Source organism: Pipistrellus hanaki (assembly GCF_964339955.1).
Source record: "Pipistrellus hanaki genome assembly, chromosome: 3".
NCBI lineage: Eukaryota > Metazoa > Chordata > Mammalia > Chiroptera > Vespertilionidae > Pipistrellus > Pipistrellus hanaki.
Window position 1 is genome coordinate 53,837,301 of NC_140505.1, and position 15,635 is coordinate 53,852,935.

The following is a 15,635-nucleotide window of genomic DNA, read 5'->3' on the forward strand; positions in this document are numbered from 1 at the left end:
TTTTTTTTTCATTGAGCAAAAAGGAAATAATTTTACCATGTATAAAACACAAGGGTTGGTTTAAGATCTTAAGAAATAAATTTGACCCATAAATGGCTGATTTTTCTTGTCATCTTTCAAAAAGATAGTGCCTTATCCTTGGAAATATAAACGACAATATTGGTTTAGATCATTTTCCACAGGCCCACAGTCTTCAGATTAAACGGAAGTAAAATAAAACAGATTTTAAACATTAATGACTCCAGGCAATGCCGGGGCAGAACAAATAACTGAAAGGCAAATCCAGATTTTACACACTGCTCTATAAAAGACTCCCACACAGCTTTTCATCAAGGGCTACTTCTCTGTGCCCTGTTTTGTTTTTATTGTCTTTATGCTTATGTTTAGATGGAATAACTAAAGAATGCAATGCATGTTTTTGCCTGACCATTAAAAAATGAGGGACTTTATATGCAAAAACACTCCCACACATATTGGTAGAGAAAAATGCTCTGAAAAAAAAAAGGAAGATGTGAGAAAGAATAAGAACAACAAATAAAAGAGGACAAGACTAGGAGGTTAGCTTGCACTGGTGCATTAATGGAACCTAAAGTTATTTTCACATTTTGTCATACCAAATCACATCTCTATTTGTCTCCCTGTCACTCTCTCCATGTTGACAAGTCAGCCTTGACTGGCATTATTAACCCTGGAATGGCTAAGCAGTGTTGAACTAGGTTGTTAGAACAAAAGAAGCTGAAACTGTTCAGAGCTATAAGTATAGCTGAAAATTAAGAGTTCAGTCTATCAATGTACTTTCCCTAATAGAAGTGTGATGTCTGAGGTACACATTTGCAATGAAAATGCAAGAAATCTATGCCTCTAAAAAAATTTCTAACTTAGAAAATTAGAGGCAATGTTTACAGAGTGAAATCTATATCTGAAAGGATACTGAAAAGGAACATAAGGATACTCCATATGTTCTTACTTTAAAAATGTTAATATTCCCTAAGTTTCTTTCCATTGAGCACCGCATTTCTAAAGTCTCCAGTTGCTTAGTGAAACTCTGTGCTGCTCAGTGCTGAGGAGATTTCTCTTGAGGGACTAGGCTGCTGTACCATAGGTGCAAATTATTTCAAAGAGAAGCCAATTTAGCTTGAAATAATTCAATTTATTTGAAATAATTTGTACCTATGGTACAGCTGAACAATGAAGTGGTGATACCTATGGGGGAGGGGCAGAGGAAGATTGAAGATAAAATATTGGTTTTCAACTGCAGTCGATATTCAAAATATGGTGAATTGTATTAAAGTCAATGTTCAGGAAGAATTCCCTTTAGAAATAAAGAAGATTTTATTTATATTTATGGAATTTTCTCACCAACAAGGTGATTCAACAGTGAAAGGAGTTACGAGAGGATTATATGAAAACTTCTTCTAATAGATTTCTAAGAGGATAGAAGCTTTCTGTCTGGAAGGCTTGTGATTCCACTACGTAATAGCAGATGGTTGAACCAGACTATTTTCCCAGAGTTTCCTCTTCTATTATGTATATTATATAAGAAGGTCCGGCTCTGGAAAAGATGGAGTAGGCACACTCCATATTCTCTCTCTCACAGAATGCAACTAAAATATAACAACTGGAATAGCTGTTTGAGGGCTCTACAGAGGAAAGAATAGCAGGTAGATTGGGAAAATACAAGAGTTAAAGTACCACCAAGATTGTAAGGAGTTTATACTTTTTTTAAATCCCTCAACCAGAATTCAGGTCACCCAGAAACCCTGAGGTGGAAAAACTAAGCAGTGTCCTGCTATACAGAAGAAGTAAGAGGAAAAGTCTTCTGTTCTCCCTTCCCCTACCTCCCCCACCCCCACCCCGCAGATTTGGATGTTCAAGGCTATTTTCAAATGTTACCGTTTGGCTGGTAGAAATAAGTTGGCTATAGTCAGTAGCCTGAGCCCTGGCTTGGAGATTAGTCAGATTTAGTTTTAAATGGTAGCTGTGCCACTCAAAAGTTCAGTAACCTTGATAATTATTAAGATTCCTTTTCCACATCAGCATAGCAATAATAATAGATTATAGGAATGATATGCAAATAACACCTCTGTGTTGCTAAAAGTTTTCTCTGCAGGAAAATTCAATGTTTCTGAACTCATGTATAAAATGGAATACAAGTTATTCTATAACTTCCTAATTCAAGGTGTCATTTATGTCATTTCTTCAATCAAATGTCATGGGCTAAAGTTTTCAGAAAAATGTGCAGATATAATTCTCACTCATGTTACTCCAAGGTTAATTCTCTAGTTTCTTTTCCTGTGCCCACACATACACAAGTCAAATACACAAGTTCCTTTGATTAAAATATCTGGTTGCCCTTGGCATTTAGGTTGCCCTAGACATTTTGGTTGCCTCAAAATTCTCAAGCAAATTTTATTCTGCTTCTAGTCAAGATGGCAGAATAGGTAAACTCTGTGCTCAACTCCTCCAAAAACCACATCAAAATTACAATTACAGAATAGAACAACCATTATTGACAACCACACAAAGATGGTGGACAGAAAAGGAGCCACATACTATATGCAACAAGCTCAGGGGAGGCCTGCATGGTGAGCCTTACAAACTCAAAAACTTAAAGCAACAACATAGGATGGTCTGAAATTAAAATTTTCTAACTGGAACTGGCCAGTGTGTGTCAGTTGGTTGGAGTGTCAAATCCTGTACACTAAAAGGTCACAGGTTTGATTACTGAACAGACACATACCTTGCTTACAGGTTCCATCCCCTGTCAAGGTGTGTGCAGGAGACAACTGATCTCTCTCACAAATCAATGTTTCTCTCTCTCTCTCCCATCCTGCCTCTCTAAAATTAAATTTTTAAAAATTAAAAATTTTCTAACTAAAAATGACTCATAGCTAGTAGTCATGTCCTGGGCCAATATCTTCCATGGCAAAGGTCAATCTTTATCTTAACTAAGCTTGACTTAACTGAGCCTATCTATTGTCTTTTTGCATCTACAATAACATACCTTTGCAAATCAGAGTATTCTCCTCTTCCAGATTCCTCATGGCACAATCTCCTGCCAGAGCAGGAGACCACAGAATCCCTCATTGTTATTGCTATCATGTTAACTGTTAACTATCCTAAGCCCACAAATGTAAAAGTGTGTGTGCATTTGTTTTACTTTTTATCCAATCCCAGATTCCCCTACTTTACTTTCTCTTGCTCCCCTAAACTATCACTAGTGGTTTTAATGTAACCCCTTATACCTTCTCCTTTGATTGAAATGTAAGAAATAAGGTGCAAAACTGCCATTCTCTTGAGCATTTTCCCAGTTTTTGGAGACTTTGCTTCCCAGCAACTGTCATCAAATAAACTCATAAAAATTCTCTTCAGGTTTAACTATTTCTTACTTTGACAAGACTACCTGAACAGAATTCCTATAACTGGGGATATAAAGAGCCACCATATTGAAGATAGTATAAGGGACGGAGACACAAATCAGGCAGGTCCCACACACACTGTGTGGCAATTAAAAATCTGGAGAGATTACTTGGCTGCAGAGGTCTCCCGAGGAGTGGGTGGCCCAGTCCCACATCAGTCTCCTGAGACCAGTGCACCAGTACCAGGAATAGGAGTCTCCACAGCATCTGGCTCTGAAAATTAGCAGAGATTACACCCAACATGAACAAGGGGCTACTGGAGACTGAGGCAAACATCTTAAGCGGCCAATACACAGACTCACTCACAAATTTACTAACTCTAGGCTCTAGCAACAGGGCAGCAGCTTAAACAGCACGGGGACACACAGGGAGGAACTAAATTGATTAGTTTTAGGGAGAGGCTGGATAGATAAGGGTCAATACAGCTCTCTCTGGGGATGGAAGTGCTGGCAGATGCTATTGTTCATTCTTCCCACCATCCAGCCAACCCAGTGCAGATACATGTCAAATCTGTGCTATCCATTACCTTAGCTAAATCCATTCTTCTCTCTGGTGATTCCCTGAGACACTGCCCCATTTAACACATGGGCTGGGTCCAAGGCTCTTCAAGCAAGTCCTCCATACAAAAAGCCTATTTCAGCTCTCACTGAAGATTTTCCACAAATCTCTCAGGGTCCAAAAATCCCAAACAAGCATCTGTCCACCTCAGCATGCCTTGACTCTATTGCTAAGAGGCCTTAACTCAGCACAAGGGATAGCAGATCTCAATTTGCATTGTAACTCCCATCATGTGGCCCTAAGCCTGGCATAAGCAGTGGCCAGTCTGAGCCTGAATCATAACTTCAACTAAGCATACACAAGCCTAGCACAAGCAGCAGCTGTCCTTGACATGCACTGAAACACCTGACAAGAAACTCCAGAAGCAACATATTCAGTGACCATTCTCAGACCAAACTAAAGCGCCACAAACCAGCTCCACAAATGACACACCTAAAGGGCAGACTCAGCTGGAATCAGAGCCCAACTATACAACAGATAATCCTGTGTAATCAAAGCCAGTCATCCTAAGGATCAACCCACCCATTGATGTTCCATAGCAATTAGGTTCAACTGCAACAGAAGAGCACACACAACCCACACAGGGAACACTCCTAAAGCACCCCGCTCAGGTGAACAGGGAGACTGTGCCACTGTGTCCCATAGGATACCTTCTACATAAGGCCACTCCATCAAGACTGGGAGACATAGTAGATCTACCTACTACATAGAAACAAATACAGAGAAGCAGCCAAAATGAGGAGACAAAGAAACTCGCCCTAAAAGAAAAAAAAAATGACAAAAATTTAAAAAATAAATAAAGGTAATGAAGACAAGCAATCTACCAAATAGAGTTCAAGACACTGGTTATAGTGAACTTAAGGAAAGAATAGATGAATTCAATGAGAACTTCAACAAAGACATAGAAACATACAAATTGAGATAGAAAATATAAAAAGGATCATTCAGAAATGAAGAACACAATAACTGAAATGAAGAATACATTAGAGGAAAGTAATAACAGATTAGATAAACAGATCAAATAAGTGATCTGAAAAACACAGTAGCAGAAAATAACCAATCAGAACAGGTATTTTTTTAAAAGAGGATATTTTAAGGATTTTAAGGAACTTCTGGGACAATAGCAGTGTACCAACATTATCATCATAGGAGTACCAAAAAGAGAAGAGAGAAAAGAATTGAACCCCTACTTGAAGAAATAATGAGTGGAAACTTCCCTAATCTGGTGAAGGAAATTGACATACAAGTCCAGGAAGCAGAGTCCCAAACAAGATGAACCCAAAGAGTCTCTCACCAAGATATATCATAACTAAATGCCAAAGGTTAAAGACAGAGGGAGAATATTAAAAGCAGCAAGAGAAAAACAGTTAAGTTACACACAAAGGTGCTCCCATAAAACTTTCAACTGATTTCTCAACAGAAACTTTGTAGGCCAGAAGGAATTGGCATGAAGTATTCAAAATTTCCCATGTAAAGTAGATTAATATTCTAAATAACTTGTTCATTTCCTTTATAAAAGAATGCTGTTAAATTTTCCTTCATGTTTCAAAGGAATGATTTCAAATTGTCACTTCAAAGGGTAGGACCATTCTATAATTTCTTTATTTTTAGGAGTTTTAGAATATATAAATGTATAAGAAATGTTTCTTCCCTAGTAAACCCTAGCTAAATAATTAATCCTTATTTCAAGGCGAGCTCAAGAGCATGTACATACAAAGATCAGGCAAAATCTATCATAATAAGGTTGTGAACTTCTTTAAAAAAAATAAAAGAGCCACATCTCTTATTTTTTTCTACCTTGCTCAGCATATTCAACACAATTGGGCTTTCAGATGACCACAACCAATTCTATTTTCCAGGTAGTCAAAGCCTGGACATTCTACAAATTCAGTAGAATGGGGTTAACATTCAAAAGGTATACTTGTGAATTTTAAAGTCTCTCTTTCTTTTTTTTTTTTTTTTTCATGAGAAAGCAAAGCACTACATAAAAGCTCACTTCTTTTTTTTTTTTTTTTTTTTTTTTTTTTTTTTTTTTTTTTTTGTGACTCATTCAGGAGTAGCCTAGGTGGACCCGTGAGAAAAGTGTTATTTAATATAACAAAAGCCCTTTTTATCAGTATATAAATAAACCTCTTCAGAACCACAAGTGATTACTTTGTTTTCCTTCTTTTTTGTCTCACATAATTATTTTCAACTGTCTATTTCAGCCTGTTATCTTTTTTATAATCTTAAAAGATAACAGTGGCTTTCCATGAGTGTATTTAAAACCTAGCAATCCCCTCTCTTAGAAAACAAACAAACAAACAAAAAAACAACTTAAGGATTAAGCCAATTTTGTTTTTCTTTGAATGAATCCTTTTTAAAAAAGAAAATGTCTATCATTTCTCCATCACATATTTCTTTCTACCATCTTCAATATGGTTCCGCATGAAAGATCATGAGGAGACTTGCACCCTGAATATTTATGATTTTCATACAAAATATAAGTATGCCCTAGTTGACTAAGTGAAAACTATACTGGTGCCACTTGTAGCTTTAGCCATATGTACATAGCTCAAGGAACATGATCAGCAGTACTGGCCCAATGAAGATTTAGTTTCAGATTGTGTCACCATATATGCATGGTATCTTGACAGAACGTCAATCAACTCCATATATGACATTGGTTTGGGAATTTATAAACATATAAATATATTCTCAAACCAACTTTTTTCACAGATCCACAGCCTTAAATGATCGACTAAGATGATCATTTCAAAAATGTCATGTGCATACAGAAATGACATGACCAAAAAATTGTTTCACTCATTCATACATGAAGGAAAGTTTTACCTTACTCCAGTTTCAGTACTTGGATTTATCATACATGTCACAGGTGACTATTTATGAACCTGCTCATTCAACTAATGCTGGCTCTAGTTTTTCTTGGCAATTAACAATCATATTCTTAAACTTGGGTGTTATTGTTTTAACTAAGGTTACACATTCATGCTTAAATACTTTCAAGAAAATTAAGAAGCTTACAAGGAACATTATAGGAATCATAGAGCCCATAAGAATTCATTACAGGAATCATGGAACCCAAAAGAATAAATCTCTTAAGAGATTAATCTTCTGATTTTAGCTCACTCCATTGTATGCACACAACCAAGACCACTTAGCAATAATTTGGGGCATGGTGACATTAAATTTTAATGTGTCACTAGAAGATAAAGGAAATGTCAACATTCAAAGCCACCTAATACCTCACAGCTCTATGTACCAGGAAAATGAAAAACAATTTTGTGCTTTGCATATTTTAGCAGGCATTTCTCTATCTCAAATAACAGTTTTTGGATTCTTTGTACTTCAGTGCTCTATAGCGGTTACAGAATAAAGAAAACTATCATACTCTTCTCCCCAGTCACCTCAAATATACCCCATAGGTTGAATTAAGTTTTCATCTTAAGTGGCTAAGAGAACATAAACTTCTCAGAAGTGAATTGGGCACTGGTCAGTGTGGCTCAGTTGGTTGAGTGCTGTCCCATGCATGAATAGATCACCTGTTGGATTTCCAGTCAGGGCACATGCCCAGATTGTGGGCTCAATCCCCAGTAGGGGGCATGCAGAAGGCAATGGATCAATGTTTCTCTTTCACATCAATTTTTCTCTCTCTGTGTCTCCCTCTCTAACCTTCTCTCTATAAAATTAATTTTAAAAAAAAACAACATTTTTTAAAAGTAAATTGGGCACACAGAGCAGAAAGAGAGCCCTCAGAGGGGCCTTCCCTAGCTACTGATTCAATAGAAAACAAGGCTGCCAGGAATACTGTACACATAGCATAAACTATACAATGAAGATAATATATTTACATTAAGGAAATGAAGAGTAAATGAGAAAAACCTATTAATAACAGAGTCATCTTAGACTTAGCACTCTCAACCCCTATACAGAATCCCACAAACTCAGTTGTATTTCCTCAAATGTTCTTACTTCCCTTCACCTACATAATCCTTGCATGATCCATGAAAATCCCCAATTTTGCTGTGGCACCATCTTATCTAATCAGAGCTTGTATCATTCTGGGAGACTAATGATCAAACACTTCCATTAAAAAAAATGTTGACAAACTTTGGGCACTCTTGAATCTTGAACCAAACTTAGAATCAGCAAGATCACATTTTAATCTGGAGGGGAAAAATTGGAGTCTGCACTAGGGTCCCTTAACCACATCTCTGTCTCCTGATCTTCAGCCTTCTAGAATGCCCACATACATTTTTGCAATTCAATTGAACAAATATTTCTTAGGAATAAGGTACATGTTTAGTCCTGGGACACCAGTAGTTATCAACAGAGATGTGTCTCTGTTCAGGAGTTTGATAATCAAATAGTAACACAGTTAATTTATTATGTAGCTATAAAGAGTAAGAAGTAACATGAGTGAAAATCATGGTGTATGTGTGTGTGTGTGTGTGTGTGTGTGTGTGTGTCAGTCAAAGAACTAAAGTGGAGGATGAAGCCGAAACCGGTTTGGCTCAATGGATAGAGCGTCAGCTTGGGGACTGAAGGATCCCGGGTTCGATATCAGTCAAGGGCATGTACCTTGGTTGCGGGCATATCCCCAGTAGGATGACTCTCTCTCATTGATGTTTCTAACTCTCTATCTCTCTCCCTTCCTTTCTGTACAAAATCAATAAAATATATTTTTTTAAAAATAAAGTAGAGGATGAAGAATCTCTCTGAGAAATTTCAGGAAGGATCAATTTAAGTTAAAGATGCAAAGAAAGAGGGATACGAATATATCTGGGAAGGCCCTGAACCAGAAAGGTGCTATCGGAGAAGTTCAGTGCAATTCTTGGTGAGGATGGAGACCAGTTAGAGGCAGGGCAGTCAAGTGCTTGCTGGCCACATTAAAGATTCTGAAACTTTTCCTGAGGGCACTAAGAAATGACTGAAGGATTTTAAGCAAAGGAATGACAAAGGTCTCATATATGGTAAGATATAAGTACCATGAAGTGCACTAAGGTTGCACTATGGAGAGTGTACTGAAGAAGCACAAAATTGGAAGCATGGAGACAGCTCAACATGCAAATGTGCCAATCCAATTGAGAAATGGTAACCACTTGGACTCAGGTACTGACCAGGCAGATGAAGGGAATGTTCACATAAGTGATGGGTAATAGGGAGAGATAAAAATCAAGGCAATTTTCAAAGTTCTGAGTATCTAACAATCTTGATAACTATATGAGATGGATAATGTTATATAAAACCTTAGAGATTTGTGAATTTGACTAATATTTCTGGAGCTCCCAGAACAGTGTTTTACAGTGACAGTGACTTGACTTGGAATACTGTTGTGTCTCTTATTAAGAGTGTGACCTTGAGCAAGGCTGTTAACCATAATAAGTATAAGGATCCTCACACACTGTCCTGAACCAGCTCTGAGATTGCTGAGATTCCAGAGATTGTGTAAAACTGGCGGAATCCACATGGTGGAGGCGGATCTTGTTCCTTAGAGATCTGATCATGCACCATTGTCATAAAGAGCAGCATCAAATCCCATTCCTCTCACTGAGTCACCAGAGGACTGTGTTACCTGAAAGGGAAACAGCATTTCAGAAGAGTCTTCTTGAGCTAACAAAGGACGAGAATGTGCCAACTGGCTGCTTCTTTCCAGGGGTAAAGGTTGTTACGGCAGAGTTTGCTGATATTGGTATCTGAAGGGTAACAGATGAGGTGAAATGGAGTGGGCCTACTATAGGAATTCTAGCATTCCAATGTCATCTTATTCGCTTTTCAAAATTGCAAATGGACACTTAGTAAGGCCAGAATATATTTGATGGAGACCCTGGCTGATTAAAAAGAACATGTTGACTGAGCAATTCAGCAGATACTCATTTCTGGCTGGTTCTTTTAAAAATAATCCATAAATTGGGATTTTTATGAGAACTCTCTAAGTATTTAAATATTGGCTCAATTTTTAAAAAAATAAAGTGATCTGTGAGTCAAACAAAACACATCTGAAAGCCAGATGCAGTCCCTTGGCCTCCAGTTTGGAATCTCTGGTTTCCACTCCCTCCCAAGTCCCCTCTGGGATCAAGTAACTGGGGATGAGTGAGCAGGATGGAATTTAGACTGTGACAGTAGAGCGGTGTGATGCTGACACAGAACCCTGCCTTCCCGAATAAGCAATGTTCCAATCAGATGAACTGACACAGAACACAAATATAGGAAACGGAATGGACATTTGAAACTGAAGGACAGATAATTCAATCACTTTATAATGAATTACAAGTCTCTGAAAAGGAAGCATGTCTGCCTTTTATATGTACTCTGACTTCAGCACAATTTAAGGATGTCAGATTTAAAAAAGATTTAAAACCATCTAATTCCATTTCTTTGGTCTGCAAAATGGAACTCTTTATAAGAAATCAAAGAAATATGCTTATACATTAAAAAATACTCCCAACAATGTTTCTTCTATTCAGTTTAAAGATGAGCAAACACTGCTGGAATAAAAATGAGTCTGATACTCAAGTATGTCTATGGAGAATAACCAGGAACTTTTCTCTGTCAAAGTTTCCTTAATTGATCCTGAAAGGCTTGTTGTAAGGGTAAAACTCATAGCATTTCTCCTAAAAATGGAGTTCAAGGAACAGATGTTCCCATATGTATCATCACAAGTAAGAGCTGCAAGGTTTGAGGTCTATGTTGAGAAAGAGAGATACAGAATGTTCAATATATACCTGTCAATGAAATCATTTATATTCTTGTTTTCCAGTTCTAGAGGCCTTGGAGCAAAATAAAGGAAGGGGAGACATTAGGAGAGAAGGCATGACCTTTGCAAGAGCAGAAAAGACATATGCAAATGAGGATGAAGAACATGCAGAGGAGTACAAGGGAGGAGCCTGAAATGAGCAACCATGATGATTTTCTCACCTAGAGCACCTTCAGGTTTCAGGTGTGAGGTGCAATGTCAGTGACCCACAGAACAGGTCAAATAGGGTGTTTCAATATTATGCTGTTTAGTGGCCCATACCATAGGCCCTCTCCCCATGTCAGAGAGGCACTAGAAAGCATTTACTACCAGACGGCACCTACAGCTTTTCTTTTCTATTTCAATAAAACAGACTGTGTGGCAGAACAAATTACACTAATTTACAGAGATGGTTTCACTTTATTTAGTTGCGATGTGGTTGAAGATGATTTACCTCAATTTTTATGTTCTCCAACCCAACTCCTCAAATACAAAAAAACTGATTATAAAGAGAGGCAGGCATTCTACTTTTGAATAATTTCATTATAAATTCAAATCTACTAAGCAAATGCTTTGAGCACTATCTATATACAATGCTCTGAAGAATACATCAGGGAACAAAGCCTTAAAAATATCACTTGTCTACATCTTCAGAACATTTCACCTTAAAGCTACAGAATATACATTCTTCTCAAGTGCACACAGGACATTTTCAGAGATAGACCACATATTGGGACAGGCAAAATCTCTTCAAATTCAAGAAGATAGAAATCATACCAAGCATCTTCTCAGATTACAATGGCATAAAGTTAGAAATCAACTAAAATAAAAGCAATGGAAAAAAATAAAACACTTGGAGGGTAGCAGGGGTCTTCAAACTACGGCCCGCGGGCCACATGCGGCCCGCAGAGGAGTCTGATCCGGCCCGCCAGGTTTTTTGGGCAGTGAGCGCAGCCAAGGTGTTACAGTAGGAATTAGTAGTTCATATAGTCCGGCCCTCCAGCTCTCTGAGGGACCGTGATCTAGCCCCCACTTTAAAAAGTTTGAGGACCCCTGGTAAATAGTATGCTATTAAACAATGATTGGGTTACTAAAGAGATCAAAGAAGAAATAAAAAGCATCCTGGAAACAAATGACAATGAAAACACAACAATCCAAAATCTATGGAACACAATGAAAGCAATCCTGAGAGGGAAGTTCATAACTCTACAGGCCTATCTCAAAAAACAAGAAAAAATGGTAATAAATTATCTAACCTTGCAACATAAATAAATAGAAAGAGAGCAACAAGAAAAACCCGGAGTAGCCAGAAGGAAATAATAAAGATCAAAGCAGAAATAAATGACATAGTGATTAAAAAAAAATACAAAAGATCAATGAAACCAAGAGCTGGTTCTTTGAAAGGACAAACAAGAATGATGAACCTCTAGCCAAGCTCACCAAGAAACAAAGAGAGAGGACCCAATAAACAAAATCATAAATGAAAGAGGTGAAGTAACAACCAACCCCACAGACATACAAAGGATTGTGATAGATGATAGATAGATAGATGATAGATAGATAGATAGATAGATAGATAGATAGATAGATAGAGATATATTCTAGAGACCCGGTGCACAACTTTGTGCACAGGTGGGGTCCATCTGGCTTGCCCCAATTGGGGCCAGCCAGGCCAGTTGTGGGGAGGGGCCAAGGGCAGTTGGTGGGCTGGCCCCACCTCCAATCAGTGTAGGGTTGCCAATCAGATGAAGGGCTACAGGCGGTTGGCTGGCCAGCCCCACTCTCTAGTCAAACTCCTCATGGAAATCTAGATCAAGGGGACAATTTGCATATTAGCCTTTTATTATATAGGATATAAATGCATATGTATATATATATACTAGAGGCCCAGTACACAAAATTCATGCACGGGGGGGGGGGGGGGGGGGTCTCTCAGCCCAGTCTGCACCCTCTCCAATCTGGGACCCCTCAAGGGATGTCCAACTGCCTGTTTAGACCTGATCCTGGTGCGATCTGGCCTAAATGGGCAGTCAGCTGTCCCTCTCACAATTTAGGACTGCTGGGTCCCAACGCTTGCCTGCTGGCCTGCCTGATTGCCCCTAACTGCTTCTGCCTACCAGCCTGATCACCCCCTAATCACTCCCCTGCCAGCCTGATTGATACCTAACTGCTCCTCTGCCAGCCTGTTAGCCCCCAACTTCCCTCCCCTGCAGGCCTGGTCACCCCTAACTGCCCTCCACTGCAGACCCAATCCCCCCCAACTGCTCTCCCCTACAAGCCTGGGTCTCCCCCCCACATCCCCCAACTGCCCTTCCCTGCAGGCCTGGTCGCCTCCAACTTCCCTCCACTGCCAGCCTGGTCACCTCTAACTGCCTTCCTCTGCAGGCTTGATCACCCCCAACTGCCCTCCCTTGTAGGCCTGGTCCCTCCCAACTGCCCTCCCCTGCTGGTCATCTTGTGGCAGTCATCTTGTGTCCACATGGGGGCAGCCATCTTCTGTGTTGGAATGATAGTCAATTTGCATATTACTCTTTTATTAGATAGGATAGAGGCCTGGTGCATGGGTGGAGGCCAGCTGGTTTGCCCTGAAAAGTGTCCTGGATCAGGGTGGGGGTTACCTTGGGTTATGGGGCAGCCTGGGTGAGGCGTTTGTGGTGGTTTGCAGGCTTTTCATGGCCCCTGGCCACCCAAGCAGAGGCCCTGGTATCTGGAATTTATTTACCTTCTACAATTGAAACTTTGTAACCTGGAGCAGAGCCAAGCCTTCTGTTAGCTTGGTGGTAGCAGCCATTTTTGTTGAGATTTATTATCTTCTATAATTGAAACTTTGTAGCCTTGAGTGGAGGCCTAGACCAGCCAGGGTGTGCGGAACACTTGGTTTCCTCCATTACCAAGAAACCCAAGCCTTCTGCTCGTTCCATAGCTGCAACGAGTTGGGTTAATTTGCATACTCACTCCTGATTGGCTGGTGAGTGTGACCTGTGGGTGTAGTGGAGGTGCAGTCAATTTGCATACTACTTTTTTATTAGATAGTATATATACTATGAACAATTCTACTCCAACAAACAGTACAACCTCGATGAAATGCATATATTCCTATAAAAATACAAGCTTCCAAAACTCAATCAGGAAGAATCAAAGAACCAAAATAGGCCAATAAGTACTGATGAAACTAAAACAGTAATCAAAAGGCTTATAGCAAACAAAATCCCTGGACTGGATGGTTTCACAGATGAGTTTTACTAAACATTCAAAGAACTAAAACCTACTCTCAGACTATTCCAAAAATTTCAAGAGGAAGGCACACTTCCAAGCTCTATCTATGAAGCCAGATTATCCTAATCACAAAACCAGATAAAGACACCACAAAAAAAAGAACCACAGGCCAATTTTTCTGATGAACATAGATGCTAAAGTCATCAACATAGATGCTAAAGTCATTCTAGCAAACCGGATCCAACATTACATTAGAAAGATCATACACTATGACCAAGTAGGATTTATTCTGGAGATGCAAGGCTGGTACAATGTCTGAAAACCAATAAATGTGATACATCACATGAACAAATTGAAAAACAAAAGTCACATAATCATATCAATTGATGCAGAAAAAGCATTTGACAAAATCTAACACCATTTTCTGATAAAAACTCTGAGCAAAGTGGGAATACAAGGATCATACCTCAACATAATAAAAGCCTTATATGACAACATCATACTCAATGGGGAAAAACTAAAACCATTTCTCTTAAGAACAACTAGGGATGCCCTAGTTGAAAAAGATAGGGATGCCCTCTTTCCCCACTCCTGTTCCACATAATACTGGAAGTGCTAGCCATAGCAATCTGATAAGAAGAAATAAAAGGCATCCAAATTGGAGAAGAAGAAGGAAAATTGTCATTATTCACAGATGCCATAAAATTGTACATAGAAAACCCTAAAAATACCATTAAAAAAACTACTAGGCTTAATAAGTGAATTATTCATGTAGTAGGATATAAAATTAACACCCAGAAATCTATGGCCTTTTTATACACCAATAATGAACTCACAGAATGATAAATGAGTAAAACAATCCCATTTACCATTGGAACAAAAAATATTAAGATACCTAGGAATAAATTTAACCAACTAAATAAAAGACCTGTACTCAAAAAATTATAGGATGTTAAAAAAAAAAAAAAAAAAAAAAAGAGGAAGAGGAAGACATAAACAAATTGAAGAATATACCATGTTCATGGTTTGATAGAATCAACATCATTAAAATGTCCATACTACCCAAAGCAATCTACATATTCAATGCAATCCCCATTAAAATACCAATGGCATATTTCAAAGATCTAGAAGATACTCTCCAAAAATTCATTTAGATTAAAAAATGATCCTGCATAGTCGCAGCAATCTTGAGAAAGAAGAACAATGTTAAAGGGATCACAATTCCAAATATCAAGCTATATTACAAAGCCACTGTTCTCAAAACTGCCTGGTATCAGCACAAGAACAGACATATAGACCAATGGAACAGTTCAGAGAACCCAGAGATTGACCCAAGCCATTATGTTCAATTAATATTTGACAAAGGAGGCAAGAGCATACAATGAAATCAAGACAGTCTCTTCAATAAATGGTGTTGGGAAAATTGGACAGATACATGCAAAAAAAAAAAAAAAAAAAAAATGAAACTAGACCACCAACTTACACCATACACAAAAATAAACTCAAAATAGATAAAGGACTTAAACATAAAATGGGAGACCATAAAAATCTTTGAAGAAACTATAGGCAGCAAAATAGCAACATATATTGTAGCAATATCTTTACCTATACAGCTCCTAGGGCAATGGAAACTAAGGATGAAATGAACAAATAGGACTACATCAAAATAAAAACCTTCATTTCCTGTTATGAGATTTTATCCTGAG